The sequence below is a fragment of the Macaca thibetana genome, chromosome 12, assembly GCF_024542745.1.
Source record: "Macaca thibetana thibetana isolate TM-01 chromosome 12, ASM2454274v1, whole genome shotgun sequence".
Classification (NCBI taxonomy): domain Eukaryota; kingdom Metazoa; phylum Chordata; class Mammalia; order Primates; family Cercopithecidae; genus Macaca; species Macaca thibetana.
Window position 1 is genome coordinate 93791981 of NC_065589.1, and position 18615 is coordinate 93810595.

The window sequence follows — 18615 nt, forward strand, 5'->3', positions numbered from 1 at the left end:
ATATTTTTGCTAAGCATGAGTAGGTCATGTGGTGAGGATTTATAGTTAAATAGAAGTATCTTCTCTACATCCACTTGTGAACATAATACTCACAACATCCATGTGATTAACAAGAGCAGCCTAGTCCAGGAGGGTTGCCAACAGCAGGCAGAAGTGTGGCATATCTAAACAAATGAACGTGAAAAGGTATCATTATGACTGATATTGTAGACATTTGGGATAAAGGGATTTTAAGTAAGTAGGGGGTTTTAGGCTGGGGACACATTGTAAAGAGGTCCTGAGGCTCAATAACCTTTCCTAACCACAAACCAGGTACAAGAAAGACCCAGATTTTGTACACTGTCCTCTTGTCCTTGGGTAGAAATATTTGGCAGGACACAGATGGAGTGGATACACATTTTTAGTGTCTGCAGGAATTAGGAAGGGGAATGCAGTCAATACTCCTTTCCCCAGTCACAGAAAATCACTTAATCTAGCTCTGTTGTAAGTTAGTGGGACAAGGCCTGATACCCTCTGTAATATGCAGAAGCTTTTGGTTTTGAACATGCGTCTTCAACTTTACCACCAGGTATAAAACAGAACTTGTCAGGTACCTAAGATAAATAACCAGCTTCTGCCCCTCCCGGATTAATTACTCCATGGATGTGTGCCTAAATAAAGACTCATTATGATATGGCTATAGGACCCAAGCCAAACCACTCTGTCCAAATTAAACTAGTGACTTCTCTTCTCCTCCCCTTCAAAAGGCATTTAAAGAATTTTTTCCCCTAGAATAATAAAAATGTCATACATCTGGAAATTTGCCATTTTGAGAGCAAAGGCTGGGGGACACATCAGGTGATTGGCACAAACTGTCCTCAGCAACAGCCTCACGGGGGAACAAATCTTCCCTCTGTGTCCTGACCAATCCAAGGCTCGGAAAATCAGACTTAAGAGTTGGAGGGAGAAAAGCTGCCATTTGGAGTTGTGGTCCAGTTGGCCTCTCAGGGGCCTAGAGGAAAGAGGGGGGTGTACCCACTTAATTGGAGCACAAAGCCTGCAGTACCCAGGCTCCTGGACCAAAGTTGAGGACCTGGGATGAAGAGGAAGCAGAAGTCCAGGCACCTGTGTGAATACCTCCTCTTTCTTCCTTCCCAGACACCACGGCCCTGTGTCTGGGAAGGAAGGTCCCAGGCTGACCTCCATGCAACAGCCAATACTTACAGAGTTTCTATCTTGCACCAGGCATTGAATTAGAAATGAACAATACAAAGATGAGTTATACAGGCTCTCTCCTCTGCCTACAAAGCCCCATCAAGAAGTCTGCATAAAGTCCACCATAAGTCTCACCTACCTCATCATAGCACCAGCAGCTGGGGATGCTGCATACACCACAGGAAAAGCATTATAACTCTAAACAGCACTTAGAACTCCTCACCACTTCCTCCAAGGAGATACCCTTGGTTATTACACAACTGAGGCTGCATCCCATTGACTTAAAGATTATCTCCAGCTATAAACCAGGAGGAGGAAACCCACAAAGCTTATTAGTCACTTATACTTCAGCAGGAAGGAGTTCACTGCATCCGTCCCAAAGATGAGATTTTTCAGATAGAGAGTTTGAGGAGGGGTTCCCTAAAGAAGTATGGGTTGGGACACATATGCAGAGGGTAGCCAGGCCTGGCACTTGTCCAAAGTGTTTTGTGCCACACTCTCAAGAAACATCCTGCTTCCTATATTTTGTACATTCCCAAGCTTGTTGAAATCATTTATACCCTAAGCAACTTTACCCGCTAGAGCTCTTACATTTATTTGCTTTCTTATTAGCATCTCGGAGATGACTTTTTCAAGAACTGTCCTAAACATATGGATTTTGGTCATTCTTACCTTGCATATCCCTGGCAGACAACCAGCAGAGGACCTTTTTATGTTTAAAGGATGTGCCGTATATGCTGAGTTTTAAAAAGCATGCAATCGACCCCCCAAATCTCACATGCCCTTTGCTATTCACCCACTCAGCATTACATTTCAAGCAACCATGGATTACTCATCATTTTTCATCAGAAAAGAGATGAGGTTCCCCAGACAAAGTCTCCTTTTCTCTCATTTGTGAAGTTAGAGCAGATGGCCTACATAATTCTCATCAGATATTCTTATGGTTACAACCAAGGGGATCGGAACACTAGGCAAGATAAAAAATAGAGCAGTCTCTCAAAAGCAAAGAAAAAGCAGGTGATATGTTCTTTACTGGTATTTCTTATGCACCTGAGCAATGAACAGATACATAACCTTCTACAACGCATCCTGTTGCTATTTTGTTGATACAAAAGCTCTGTAATTTCCCTAAGAAATTTTGACTTGTTTTGTTAAGTTTATTTTTTGAGAGATAAAATTTAGGAAACGTTCACATTCAAAGGACCTGTTACCACTATTCATTGCGAAATGCTTAATGCCTTACACATTTCTTTCAATAGTCTCTATCCAGGTGAGACAAAAACACTATAAAGACTGCCTTGATTAACACCAAATAAAACCCAGTTCTATCTCCACCTTCCATCCTGTGAGACTCTCTCATCTAATTACAGTAACTGCTCAACAATAATGTGGAAAAGATGCAGTGCCAATGATTAGAACTGGGGCAAGGAAGCAGTTTTCATAAAGTATCCCTAAAGCCCATGATTTGGATCTATAATTTGAACCAAATAATCTGCTCTACTAATTAAAGACTGGCCTGTCAGGAGATTTAAAATGCTATTTGATGGAACATCCCTAAATGCCATATCCAGGTCTCTGTCAAACCATCTAGAAAATGCAATTCAATTCCAGTAAAGTTTATTACATGATAGATATGACTAGGTACAAAAGGAAATATTAAACTCAAGCTTGATTTTCAAGAAGCAAATGATGGCAACATCATATCCAAGAAGAAAAAAAACAAAAAGATTTTAGAAGCAATAGGTTATATTTTTCCTTTTAAGAAATCATGTAAGTAATATATGTTAGCTGAAAACATATCTTGTAAAGGAGTTGAATACCCAAATATGGGGCCCAATTTGTTTCTTTTTTAAAAAAAATCATCATTTACCTATGCAGTACTATATTTTGAAGACATACCTCTGGCCAATGACCTCAAGGTGATCAGTCCAACAAAGAAGATCATTAGGTAGAATGTGAAATGGTGCTGGGTATTAGGGCACCATTGTACCCCACAAACCAAGAGTAGAGTACTTCCAGGTCTCATTTGACACTTAGGCCCAAGTTAGCTGTAACTGAAAGGAGACAAGGAACTGGGGGTATTCTATAAGAGATCCATTTTTCTGCTTCTAGCACATATTCTGCAAGGTCTTCCTGATACAATATAATGGGATCCTGGGTAATTATAACAATCTTATAATACATTTATGACCAGCAAAAAATTAAAGACAATGTCCCAAGAAAGTACATAGATATATACATACATACATACATACATACATACATACATACATACAAGGAAGACGGGAGGAAAGGAAGGAAATATAAAATCAAAATAGTAAGTGGCAAGCATACACCAAGTCAGGGTTGCCCTGGGAGCAGGTGCTGCTAAGACCTCTGGAACCAGAGACTGAGCAATGGGACCCTCGCATGGTGGGGCAGCTGAACCTGAGACTTGGGCAATAAGTCAAGATCCTTAAAGGTTATGAACGCAGTCCCAGATCAGTCCTGATCCCAAGTTCCAGGACACAAGAAATTTAAATCTTCTCTGGAGGAAAGTTCTCAGTTCGAGCCCTCAATATTACTAAATTTTACCAAATATAAGCTCACAAATAATTTCTCAAAACACAAGAAAACAAAACAATGAAAATGAGAGTTCGCATAAATGATAAACAACAGAATTACACCCTCAACTACCAAATAACTAGTATTCTCAGACAAATAATATTACTATATAAAAAATATTTCATGTAATAAAATATGAAATATCAAAATGAACAAACAAAAAGAGACTTTAAGAAAATAACCAGAAAGATCTGCAAACTAGCCAAAGAGAATTACAAAACAACAACAGTATAAAATCATTAAAACTGAAAACTCAATGGATGGACTAAACCACAGATTTATATAGCTGAATAGAGAATTACTGACCTGACAAGGCTTGTGAAAAAAAATAACCAGAATGCAGTACAGAGAGAAAGATAAAGAGATGGGAATTATTAAAAGGCTATTAAGAGGCATGAAGCACAGAAGAAGAAGGTTGAACACAAGCCTAATGGACATCCTAGAAGGAGAGAATAGAGAATGGAGGAGAGGCAATTTTGTGACACAATGGCCAGGGTTTTTCTAGAACTGGTGAAAGACACCAATCCAAGGATGCAGAAACACACTATATCCCAAGCAGAAGAAATCAAAAGTACAGTTGACCCTTGAACGACACAGGTTTGAACTGCGTGGATGCACTTATACGTGGATTTTCTTCTGCCTCTGTCACCCTTGAGATGTAAGACTGACCCCTCCTCTTTCTTCTCCTCCTCAGCTGATTCAATGTAAAGATAAGGATGAGGACCTTTATCTGTATATTTCACTTAATCAATGGTAAATATATTTTTTCTTCCTTATGATTTTTGTAAGTTTTTTCTTTTCTCTGGCTTACTTTATTGTAAGAATACAACATATAATACATATACAAAATAAGTATGGATTGATTGTTTATTTTATTGGTAAGGCTTCTGACCAACAGTAAGCTATTAAGCAGTTAAGTTTTAGGGGAGTCAGAAATTATACATGGATTTTCAACCATGCAGAGGGGTCAGCACCCCTAACCCCACCATTGTCCAAGAGTCAGCTATATTCCACATCTAGAGACATTGAAATGATACTACAGAATACCAAAAGCAACCACAATATTATGAAGGCAGCCAGAAAGAGGTCAGCAATTAGACTGACAGTTAATTTCTCAACAGCCACAACTGAAGTCAGAAGATAGTAGTTATCTTCTTTTCATTTTCACTTGCATTTGTTTAATTATGAAGAGTTTAAGCATCTCTTCTCAAGTTCAAGGGTCAGTTGTACTTATTTACCTATAAACTGACAGTAGTTATCTTCAAAGTGGTAGGAGAAAATAAGTCTTAACTAGAACACCCAATGAATAAATTTTTTAAGAATGAGAAATATATTTTCTGATAAACAAAAACAGAGACAGTTTACTATCAACAAAACTTCACGAGAATTTCTAAAGACCTTACTTTAGCAAGGAGGAGATAAGGAATGTCAAGGAGCAGAAAAGTTGGTATATAGGTAGGTAATTTTAAATGAGTATTTTTAAACTGTCTCTGTAAAACAAAAGATATCTATACTGTGGTGGTAAAAGAAGTCAGAACTAAAATATCGGACAACAATAGCATATAATTCAAGAGAGAGTGATTGGAGTTAAAGTACTCTAAGATGTCTGAGTTGTTTGGAAATGGGGTTAGGATAGCAACTTTATTCACAGTGGGAGAAAGTGGTATCACAGCCCTAATCTGCCAAGACCTCCAGCCAGGACTTCCTCACCACTTTCCCTCCTAACCTAATCCATCCCAGCCAAGCCTGCCCTCCACACTTGTGATGGGGAAGAGGTTGACTGGTTTCCAGACAGAATTAAACTCTCCAGAGGAATCCCATGGGCCCTGGAGGCAGGGTGGCTTCCCTGGGTGGAAGAGGGGCTTAGAGCAAAGAAAATCCTCCAGGAGGAGGAAAGAGTGTTTTGGCAGCTTAAACTTTCAGCTGTGTCTAGAGAGTAATCTACTTATCCTAACTTGCAGGGCAGGTGTGGCTTTGTTTGTGAAGGGCTTTGTCCGGGCTAGGTGTTGTTTGACTTTGGCAAACAGGCTTGGTGATTAGTGATTTGTGAAGTTACAGCACTGACTGGGAGGTAAGATGTGTTTGAGTTCCTGGGTTTTACCAATCCAGAGGATTAGGATGGCGGAAATGAGGCAACACGGAAAGTTTCTGTTTCACTGGGAGAACCCAATTTCCTCCTGGAATTTTTCTGCTAGACACAGTCTGACCACATCGACCTACATGAACTTTCTTCTTAGAAAATAATAAATCACAGAAAGACCATCCTTCAAAGGCTTCTTTGTCACCTGGTTGCTGAGCCTGGGTCTACCTAAAGGTTGGGCTCTAGGAAAATGACCTACAGAAGCTTCTTATGGCCATTTCTTCATCACATTCCCTGACAAGTTGGACAGTGGGGCTGGTACAGGGAGCAGGAGGTGGGAAAAGAGTTGGGGAAGAGCAACACTGCAATTGGAACCCTAACTTGTGGAATTCAGGCTCCTTTTTATGTAATCCTAAAGCAAGCAAGTAGAAAGGTCAGTTGGCTGGGGAGAAAATGTGTAACACATTTAAGTGCCACTTCCAAATTATTTATGAACTATCTAATATTTTCATGGGGCTCTATTTCTGATGAACTCCATTAGAGGAATTAGTGAACAGTGGCAATAACAGCTAATAGTAGCCTGGCTAATACAACTTCAGAACTGTTAGAAGTGATGCTATGCTTGTGGGTTGCTAAGGACAACCCTAGTTAAGAATGCTGAGCTACTCCAACATGCACACTTGTTCATGGTATCGTGTGATGCCCACTTAACATCATGGGTTTCAGAACCCCTGCCAAAAAACAGACCATGCACTTACCACCAAACACACCATTACCTGGGTTTCCCACATGCACATAATTGCCCTGAGCATTGATAACAATTATCTGCTATACGCAAAGCGGAGACAATGTTCTCTGCCCAGCGGAAAAACTGTCATTGATAATTACAAGGTAGCTGGTCTCAGCCCCCAAAAGGACTATATATTGGCATCCTCCAAGAAGTGTTGTATTCATAAGCCATATTCTTGGAGGGGTTAGTGCAGTGAGGAATTAAAAGGACAAGACATTCTTTAATATTTTCAACAAAGGGAATTAGTACTTCAGAAAAATTAGTGAGTAAATATTTATGAGAGTTCAGTATGCTGTTTGGTTATGGTAAAAACAGGAAGAATGGCCCTTGGATTCCATAGGAGTGGGTCCTTAACTAGAAAAGCATACAGCAAAGGAGCCCGTGGTGCCTTCTTGGATAACATCAGGTGAGTATTACATTTCCTAAATATGTGCTACTAAATCATCCAAAACTTCATGAATTCTTGGGGTGAAGAATTGTGGTTTTTTACAGCATTTATTATTTATTTATTTATTTATTTATTTAGAGACGAGGTCTGTCTCTGTCGGCCAGGCTGGAGTGCAGTGGCGCAATCTCAGCTCACTGCAACCTCTGCCTCCTGGGTTCAAGCAATTCTCCTGCCTCAGCCTCCAGAATGAGTAGCTGGGAGTGCGTGCCACCACGCCCAGTTAATTTCTGTATTTTTAGTAGAGATAGGGTTTCACCATGTTGGCCAGGATGTTCTCGATCTCTTGACCTTGTGATCTGCCTGCCTCAGCCTCCCAAAGTGCTGGGATTACAGGTGTGTACAGCATTTTTAAATAGTTCTTTTCTTCCTCCCTCCCTTCTCTTTTCTTCCCTTTTCTCACGAGGAGGACATAAAGGCCAAGATTACCAGTTTAATGCCCTTTCCTCCACACAGTAATTGTCCACCTTTAGTCATGTACATATCTTTTTTTAAAGATCTTCTCTTGAAGTCTCATAATGTTAACTCTAATTATCATTATTAGGGTGTTACTTAGAAAACAACCAACATAAACTCAGGTCCAAAATCCTTAGACATACTACCCTTCATCTACCCACACCACAGAACATGCATAAATAAAGACAACCCAAACCATAAAGCCAATAGCATTCAAGTTAAAAGCATTAATTTAACATGCTGGATGATGTTCTGCTGAAACCACACTGCTGCCCAAATGAGGAGCTGTACGGTACTGATCACTGTGGCACAGATTCTCCGGAGCTCAGCAAGCATTTACTTCCTGTTCCATGTGATGACTGAATTCTCCTGCCACCTTCCCTTCTGGAACTACTGTGAAACCTTTCTTCATCAGCCTGCTGTATGGGCATTTGCTCTCTGAATGTAAACAGTGCTTTGGGATCAAATTAAATGTACCATGATTTTTTCTTAAGAACACTCCACATTGAAAGTGGTCCTGCTTGACACTAATTTGAACACAAACCTAACATAGGTGCAGGCACTGAAACCATGTCACAGTACTCAGTTATAAGGTAGTCATCCAAATGATCCAGAAAATGCCTATCTTAAATTCTTGTTGCCATCCAAATAAAAGCAACATGTGAAAATGTGTATAGAGGACTCACAAATCCCCGAAGTCCATAAATGTTCAGAGGCCCTCAGCCCCCAAAGTGAGAAACTGCCCTGTGGAATGCTGTCTGGCGATGTGGTTACACAGACAAGCTGCCTTGAGTATGTACTGAAATGAGAAACGTGCTCTCACTCATAGGTGGGAGTTGAACAATGAGAACACTTGGACACAGGGTGGGGAACATCACACACCAGGGCCTGTGGGAGGGTTGGTGGGGGGAGGGATAGCATTAGGAGATAGACCTAATGTAAATGACGAGTTAATGGGCGCAGCACACCAACATGGCACATGTATATATATATATATATAACAAACCTGCACGTTGTTCACATGTACCCTAGAACTTAAAGTATTAAAAAAAGGCCGGGCGCGGTGGCTCAAGCCTGTAATCCCAGCACTTCGGGAGGCCGAGACGCGCGGATCACGAGGTCAGAAGATCGAGACCATCCTGGCTAACACGGTGAAACCCCGTCTCTATTAAAAAATACAAAAAACTAGCCGGGCGAGGTGGCGGGCGCCTGTAGTCCCAGCTACTCGGGAGGCTGAGGCAGGAGAATGGCGTGAACCCGGGAGGCGGAGCTTGCAGTGAGCTGAGATCCGGCCACTGCACTCCAGCCTGGGCGACAGAGCGAGACTCCGTCTCAAAAAAAAAAAAAAGAAAAAGAAAAAAAATAATTTTTCAAAAAAGAAAAAAAGAAATGAGAAACATGTTTCCATCAAAACCTGGAGGCACTGAGTTAGGAGCTGGAGCAGAACTGAGACAGCTATTATAAAGAATAAAACCAGAGCTAACACGAGATGACTAGAAACATGGCCACAGAGCGAGCACAGCGTCCACAGACTTGTGACACAAACTTGGCGGTGCTGAGTGCTCTTTCGGGAGCCCCCAGCTCTCCCACTGTGACACAGTTTTCATGGTAAAATGGATGCACTATTTAAGGCCTTTCTGGAAGCTCGCAGTCCAGAGGGGTGTGAAACACAAACCATGCTTGAGATTCCAAGCATGGGTCCCCAGTGCTGCTACTGAAACAAACCTCCACAATTATGGTGATAGTTTGTTTTGGTCTGTTTCTTTCTCGTTGGGGGTTTTTCCATTTGCCCCTTCACCTCCACCAGCACTGAATCCATTACTGGCCCTGTTCTGTGTTCCAGGAGGGTGACTCCTGAAGGCAGCACCACCCAGGGTCCCGTGCCAGGTGACTTTTGGTTGGGTCCTGCCAGTGGGAGGCACTAGCATGAGACTGGAGGGAGAGAGGAATGGGAGGTTGGCCTCAAATTCTCTCCCACTGCTCAGGTGCTTCACTGCAGCATCTCTGGTGAAAGCTCTGTCCTCCTACAGCCCCGGGGCCAGCAGGTCCTACTTCTCCATGGCTGCAGCTCTAAGTGCTCATACAACATTACTTCCTTCCACCACCCCTTCAGCCCAGGGCTGGCCACGAGCCCTCAGGAAACACTATACCCCTCTCTCATCCCTTCAGCCCAGAGCTGGACGTGACTTTCCGCTGTTGGAGTCCCTTGTTTGCTCTTTAACCCTGCACACACTTCTGTGAGTAGAGCCCTTCAGGACGTCCTCTTCATTTGAACCAATGGGGCGAATTCTGTGTTCTGCTGGGACTGCTACAGTCATCAGATTTGGTCAGTCAAATCAGCACTATGTGAACTCCTGAATCCAGATTAGAATTTTGAAAATTAACCACATAAAAAAGTAGAAAAAGCACTCACCATCTCTCAGGGAAGCAAACCCATGAAGATAATTGCATAAACAACAAAAGTGAACTTGGACCCTCTAAATCCACTCTTGAAAAAATTTAGCTTCAGAAAACAATACCTTAGGAAATAAAAAAGCTATCTTCATGAAGAAAACTAGTATCATATCATCTACAGCAGAGAAAATTTTAGAAACAAACTATATGTCCAACAGGATGGGAATTATGACATATCAACTTAATGGACTATGATGCCATCTTGAAATATTATTAAGACTTTGATGGGCGGGTGGCTCATACCTGTAATTGCAGCACTTTGGGAAGCTGAAGCAGGTGGATCACTTGAGGTTAGGTGTTTGAGACCAGCCTGGCTAACATGGTGAAACCCTGACTCTACTAAAAATACAAAAATTAGCCGGGTATGGTGGCACACACCCGTAGTCCCAGTTACTTGAGAAGCTGAGGCAGGAGGAGCACCTGATCTCAGGAGGTAGAGGTTGCAAGGAGCCGAGATCACATCACCACCCACTTCAGCTTGTGTGACAGAGCAAGACCCAGTCTCAAAAAAAAAAAAAAAAAAGGCTTTGTAGCATAGTAGCAAAAAATGTCTATACTAACAATGATGAGTAGGACAGATATTTGGACATGCATCAGAATTTTATTTATGTAAAAATATATATGCATGTCCCTAAAAGTTAGATGACATTTCACAAAACTAAATCCTATTTGGAGAACTCAAAATTTTAAGTAATATACATTTCTTTTCTAAAATATCCTTAAAAATGAAACAAAAGAAATAAAACAAAGGACATGATATTCAGAGACCTCATGGCTATAGCTTGTGACAGCAGAGGTGCATTCTGGGAGCTCAGGGCTCCCCAAGACTATATACCCTGCCTTCCAATCAATAAGCAGCCTTAAGCAGAACATTTAACTTCAGTCTCCATTCCTTTTCTCTGCAGTAGGATGACTACTGACCCACTCACAATAATGTGCATTTAATAAAGCTAACTGGACTGCAAGATATTTTTCTTGCTTTCATCCATATGCCCCACTGTAACTACTGTCTATATATGCTGGCTCTAGCTGGGAAAATTTAAAATGAAAGCATTTCCTTAGACAATTTGTTGTTGTGCAGTGCTTGTGAGCTCTGTTTCAGAGATTGCACACTTTCATTAGGAAGTGGTACGATGAACATCGCCATTTGGGGGCCTTCATTGGAGCTTTTAAAATATGTTTCACACTCCTCCTTAAAGAGATCCTATCTAGCAGAGTGATAACACATTGATGGCCATGACCTTCTTCACATTCTTCTAACTCCTTTAAAATGAAATCAAAGCTCTTGCTGCTGGTGCCTACGGGCCCAGCGCCAAGGCAATGTAATGAAGGCTACATATCATCCCTCACCCTCAAGACCGTCAACTGAGTTCATCGTTAATGTGTTCACGCCACCAAGGTACATGTCAAAAGACAGGAAAATCCAAGAGAAATGTACTTTCCCCATTCCCAAGGCCTATTTTCTTAAACAGTGGTTGTCAGAAAGACAATGTCTTCGTGTGGAAGACAAATATGATATCATATTGACATTACAACAAAATAGTTTTACAGACATAAAGCTTCTTATGCTTTAAACTGATGGTTTGATATCTTCCTAAATTGTACATTTTAGCAGAGTTTTTTTAAACTAAAACATTTATTGGTCTAAAATACATATTAACTTGAAATATTGCTATTCCCATTTCATAGCCAAGTGATAATAATTTTCTTTAATTACACATTAACTCCAATGTGTTACTTGGATAGGCAGTTATTGTTTTACAGGGTCAAGATTAATGGGCAGGTGTTCTGCGATAATCTGAATGAAAACAAATAGAGGAATTATACATGATTCATTTTCTTACTTCTCTGAGCTGAATAATATTAATAACACTGCCACCTTACATTTATAAAGCACTTTTCAGTTTCAGAGTATTTTTGTATCTGGGATTACAGTTTCCTGCATTTTTTACCTTTGACAGATCCTTCCAGATAATACACAACTCTACCGCTTTTCAACTTTCTGACGCCCAAACATTGTGTTTGTGTGTTTATAACAATGGAATACAGTGAGAGGCAGTAGATTAACCACAGCCTTTAGAAACAGACAGACCTGGGTTCAAATCTCAGCCCAATCATTCACTACATGACCTTGAATAAATCACTCTGAGCATCAGTTTTGTCATAGTTAAAATGGGGTCAGTGGAAGAGCTAAATAAGATATCACGCAAAAGGTCTGAGACATATCTGGCACATAGCAAGAACTCAAGAAATAGAGTAGTTATTGCTGTTATTAGCAGCTATTTCTACTCTGTCTTAAACATTTTCTTGCCTCCTTTTTTTTTTTTTTTGAGACGGAGTCTTGCTCTGTCACCCAGGCTGGAGTGCAGTGGCTGGATCTCAGCTCACTGCAAGCTCCGCCTCCCGGGTTCACGCCATTCTCCTGCCTCAGCCTCCCGAGTAGCTGGGACTACAGGTGCCCGCCACCTCACCCGGCTAGATTTTTGTATTTTTTAGTAGAGACAGGGTTTCACCGTGTTAGCCAGGATGGTCTTGATCTCCTGACCTTGTGATCTGCCCGTCTCGGCCTCCCAAAGTGCTGGAATTACAGGCGTGAGCCACCACGCCCGGCCTCTTGCCTCCCTCTTATTTGTTTTCTTCAAAATATTTGGATTCAGAGACAGATGGAGGATGTGGAAAATCAAGAAATATTAATATTAGTACCAAAAAGTGTACCAGAAGGAACTGCATCAGGGCAATCTCAGGTGTCCTCTGCCCTGAGGGCCTTACTCAAGCAAACAGTCTGCAAAAACTCATCCATTTTCTTTCTGCTTAACAGAATGTAAAGTTAACTGTGCTTTGTATAAATCCAGTATTTATTGGTTGGCATTCCCGTATTCTCAGTTTAAAAGTACATATCAAACCCAAGAAAACTTCTCAAATAAAAAGTGCTCTCTGGTTACTGTGGTACCCAGCCTTGGTAGTGGTCCCCAGAGACTGCACCCGCTGGTAGTCACAGCTATGTAGCAGCCCCAGCCCCAGCACACACACTGAAGACTGGCTAGTCTCTTATGCAGCCAATAGAATTAGGTGGAAATGAAGATGTGGAACTTTGAGGCTGTCATAAAAGACACTGGAGTTTCTGCCTTGGTCTCTTGGATTACTTGCTCTGGGGAAAGCCAAGCACCACATCATGAGGATACTCAAACAGCTCTGTAAAGAGATCCACATGGAGAAGGACCAATTCGCTAACACCAACTGCCAGCTTAGAAATATATCCTCCGGCCTTCAGATGACTGCAGCCCTAGCCTAGATGTGACTACAACCTGGTGAGAGACCCTAACCCAGAACTGCCCAGCCAAGCCACTTCGGAATTCCTGAATTCACAGAAACCATGAAAGATAATAAATGATTATTGGTGCTTTAAAACAGTAAATTTTGGAGTACTTTGTTACATAATAATAGATGATTATTATAATAACGAGGATAATTTGGCAAGACTAAATTGGAACAACTTGACCCTTCACCATGTAGCTACATAACCCAAAGAGCATGGACAAAAATGACAGATAAGCAACAAAGTCCTGCTATACAAAGGAAAGTGGCTTTAACATACATGCACATATATTAAGCATAGCCACTTCACATACTGACAAATCCCCAAAGTGCCACACTAATTCGAAAAGCCTTAAAAAAAAAAAAAAAAAGGAATGAGGTCAGGCACAGTAAATCACACCTGTAATCCCAGCACTTAGGGAGGCTGAGGCGGGATGATCACTTGAGATCCAGAGTTTGAGAACAGCCTGGCCAACATAGCGGAACCCCACCTCTACTAAAAATATAAAAATTAGCCAGGCATGGTGGTGTTTGCCTGTAGCCCCACCTACTCAGGAGGCTGAGGCACGAGAATTGCTTGAACTCAGGAGGCAGAGATTTCAGTGAGCCAAGATCGAACCACTTCACTCTTGCCTGGGCAACAGAGGGAGACTCAAAAAGTCTCAAAAAAAGAAAAAAAAAAAAGAGTAATAGCCTACCAACCAAAAAAAGTCCAGGACCAGATGGATTCACAGCCGAATTCTACCAGAGGTACAAAGAGGAGCTGGTACCATTCCTTCTGAAACTATTCCAATCAATAGAAGAAGAGGGAATCCTCCCTAACTCATTTTAAAAGGCCAGCATCATCCTGATACCAAAGCCTGGCAGAGACACAACAAAAAAAAAAAAAACAGAATTTTAGCCCAATATCATCAATGAACATCGATGCAAAAATTCTCAATAACATGCTGGCAAATCGAATCCAGCAGCACATCAAAAAGCTTATCCACCATGATAAAGTGGGCTTCATCCCTGGGATGCAAGGCTGGTTCAATATACGCAAATCAACAAACATAATCCATCACATAAACAGAACCAAAGACAAAAACCACATGATTATCTCAATAGATGCAGAGAAGGCCTTTGACAAAATTTAACAGCCCTTCATGCTAAAAACTCTCAATAAATTCGGTATTCATGGGACGTATCTCAAAATAATAAGAGCTATTTATGCCAAACCCACAGCCAATATCATACTGAATGGGCAAAAACTGAAAGCATTCCCTTTGAAAACTGGCACAAGACAGGGATGCCCTCTCTCACCACTCCTATTCAACATAGTGTTGGAAGTTCTGGCCAGGACAATCAGGCAGGAGAAAGAAATAAAAGGTATTCAATTAGGAAAAGAGAAAGTCAAATTGTCCCTGTTTGCAGATGATATGATTGTATATTTAGAAAACCCCATCGTCTCAGCCGAAAATCTCCTTAAGCTGATAAGCAACTTCAGCAAAGTCTCAGGATACAAAATCAATGTGCAAAAATCAAAAGTATTCTTATACACCAATAACAGACAAACAGAGAGCCAAATCATGAGAGAACTCCCATTCACAATTGCTTCAAAGAGAATAAAATACCAAGGAATCCAACTTACAACGGATGTGAAGGACCTCTTCAAGGAGAACTACAAACCACTGCTCAATGAAATAAAAGAGGACACAAACAAATGGAAGAACATTCCATGCTCATGGATAGGAAGAATCGATATCATGAAAATGGCCATACTGCCCAGGTAATTTATAGATTCAATGCCATCCCCATCAAGCTACCAATGACTTTTCTTCACAGAATTGGAAAAAACTACTTTAAAGTTCATATGGAACCAAAAAAGAGCCCACATTGCCAAGACAATCCTAAGCCAAAAGAACAAAGCTGGAGGCATCAAGCTACCTGACTTCAAACTATACTACAAGGCTATAGTAACCAAAACAGCATGGTACTGCTACAAAAACAGGGATATAGACCAATGGAACAGAACAGAGCCCTCAGAAATAATACCACACATCTACAACCATCTGATCTTTGACAAACCTGACAAAAACAAGAAATGGGGAAAGGATTCCCTATTTAATAAATAGTGCTGGGAAAACTGGCTAGCCATATGCAGAAAGCTGAAACTGGATCCCTTCCTTACACCTTACACAAAAATTAATTCAAGATGGATTAGAGACTTAAATGTTAGACCTAAAGCCATAAAAGCCCTAGAAGAAAACCTAGGCAATACCGTTCAGGACATAGGCATGGGCAAGGATTTCATGTCTAAAACACCAAAAGCAATGGCAACAAAAGCCAAAATTGACAAACAGGATCTAATTAAACTAAAGAGCTTCTGCACAGCAAAAGAAACTACCATCAGAGTGAACAGGCAGCCTACAGAATGGGAGAAAATTTCTGCAAGCTACTCATCTGACAAAGGGCTAATATCCAGAATCTACAAAGAACACAAATTTACAAGAAAAAAACAACCCCATCAAAAAGTGAGCAAAGGATATGAACAGACACTTCTTAAAAGAAGACATTTATGCAGCCAACAGGCACACGAAAAAATGTTCATCATTCACTGGCCATCAGAGAAATGCAAATCAAAACCACAATGAGATACCATCTCATACCAGTTAGAATGGCAATCATTAAAAAGTCAGGAAACAACAGCTGCTGGAGAGGATGTGGAGAAATAGGAACACTTTTACACTGTTGGTGGGACTGTAAACTAGTTCAACCATTGTGGAAGACAGTGTGGCAATTCCTCCAGGATCTAGAACTAGAAATACCATTTGACCCAGCCATCCCATTACTGGCTATATACCCAAAGGATTATAAATCATTCTGCTATTAAGACACACGTACATTTATTGCGGCACTATTCACAATAACAAAGACTTGGAACCAACCCAAATGTTCATCAATGATAGACTGGATTAAGAAAATGTGGCGCATATACACCACTGAATACTATGCAGCCATAGAAAAGGATGAGTTTATGTCCTTTGTAGGGACATGGATGAAGCTGGAAACCATCATTCTCAGCAAACTATTGCAAGGACAAAAAACCAAACACTGCATGCTCTCACTCATAGGTGGGAATTGAACAATGAGAACACTTGGACACAAGGCGAGGAACATCACACACTGGGGCCTGTCGTGGGGTTGGGGGAGGGGGGAGGGATAGCATTAGGAGATATACCTAATGTAAATGATGAGTTAATGGGTGCAGCACACCAACATGGCACATGTATACATATGTAACAAGCCTGCACATTGTGCACATATACCCTAGAACTTAAAGTATAATAAAAAAAGATAAATGGCATATGATTATATAAAAATGTACATTGTCTATGAAAAACTATAAATATAGTAAATACGTAGTATATTAAAAACTATAAAGTAAAAATCTAATAACAAATGAGGAACATCATCAGCAATGTAGGATAGACTGAGGGTTACTACTCTCCATATAAAAGAGAATGTATAAATCAATAAAAGGAAATCACTCAATAGTAAAACAGCAGATATAACTGAGAGATTCAAGTAAAGAAGAAGGGACCCAAAGACTGAGCTCTAGGGCACTAGAGTATTTAGATATTAGGAAGAGGGGGATTCTGCAAAGGAGACCAAGCAGCGGCTACCAGGATGGGGGGCAACTAGAAGCTTCTGATGTCCAAGAAGCCAAGGATCAAAGAGTTTTGAGAAAGAGAGAGTGATGAAAAGCTCCAAACCCTGTTTACAAGGTCAAGGAAGATGAGAACTAAACATTTACTAGATTTTGCCACATGAAATCACTGGTAATAGCCACATATCATCCAATTTCTCTTCCTATTGTCAATAAATGTTTGCTGAGTGCCCATTACATGTCAGGCACAGTACTTCTTGAATTTAGCTTCCATCCTTTTATGTTGTAACTGCCAATATGTTATGACTGCTAATACTGTTCGTTCCTTCAGGTCACTTCCAGGACATGACTTCCAGATTCTTGGGTGTGGGGCATGAGAAAAGAGTCAAAGTGGTCAGATTCAAATCTACTACGTGTCAGAAAATGGCACAACAGCAAATTAGTAGTAAATATTAGCAGAGGGTTAGGAAATATCTCACTAATAATTACAATTAACAATTTTAAGAATTATTTATACCTACAACAGTATGGTTAGGCTAGGTTCTGCTGCCATAACAAACAACCCCTCAATCTCAGTGATCTGACACAGTACAGTAGTTCTCCTCTATTTTTGTCAGAGACATTCCAAGACCCCCACTGGATGCCTGGAACTGCGGATAGTACCAAACCCTACATATACTATGTTTTTTCCTACATATACATAACTATGATAAAGTTTAATTTAGAAATTAGGCACAATAAAATATGTAAAACAATAATTAAATATAACAAGTATAACAATATACTGTAATAAAAGTTATGTGAATATAGTCTCTCTCTCTCTCAAAATATCTTATTGTACTATACTCAACCTTCTTGTGATGATGTGAGATGACAAAATGCCTACACGATGAGATGGAATGAGGTAAATGACATAGGCTTTGTGATGTAATGTTAGGCTACTATTAACTTGAACACAAGCACTGCAATACGGTCTCAGTAGATCTGACAACCAAGATGCCTACGGCAGGTCGCATACAAAGCATGCGTACGCTGGACAAAGAAATGACTCGTGACCGTGAGAGGTTGTGTCACACTATTCAGAACTGCCTACAATTTAAATTTTATAAATTGTTTATTTCTGGAATTTTCCATTTAATATTTTCAGACTGAGGCTGACCATAGGTAATTGAAACCTCAGAAAGTGAAACCACAGATAAGAGGAGGCTGATACACTGGTTTCTTTCTTGCTTCCTCAAAGTCTACGATGGGTCTAGTCACCTCTCCTGGATAAACATCTTCTATGTGTTGCCTTAGCTTCCAGATAGATCTAAACTGTGAAACATTCCCAACTCTAAACATTCCATAATCACCACAGCAGAGGAAGAGAGTCCTAACAGGTCTCACATAAGCAATTAAGTGATCTGCTCAAAAGTGGCTCATGTTCAAGCACAACTCAATGGCCAGCAAGAATCATAAGACCTATTCAATTGCAAGGGGAGTCGGGAAGAGGAATCTTCCCATGAAGATAAACTAGACGTGGGTGAGCATTCTAAATGTCTACTATAATCAGGATTCTAGTTTTTCAAAGGATCTGACATCTAATCATTCATTTGACCATGAAAACATCCCAATAAGGTAGATAGAAA

General features: G+C 40.6%; 1 protein-coding gene across 3 annotated transcripts in view; it reads right to left on the reverse strand.

Moving 5' to 3' along the window:
* Positions 1-18615, reverse strand: part of LYPD6B (LY6/PLAUR domain containing 6B) — a 182415-nt gene that overhangs the window by 86864 nt on the left and 76936 nt on the right. The window contains exon 2 of one of the 3 annotated variants that reach the window (XM_050752209.1): positions 94-164. The exons of the other annotated variants lie outside the window; for them this stretch is intronic. The gene's annotated coding sequence lies outside the window, so the exon portion shown is untranslated. The remainder of the gene's footprint in view (positions 1-93; positions 165-18615) is intronic. 3 annotated transcript variants of the gene reach the window in all.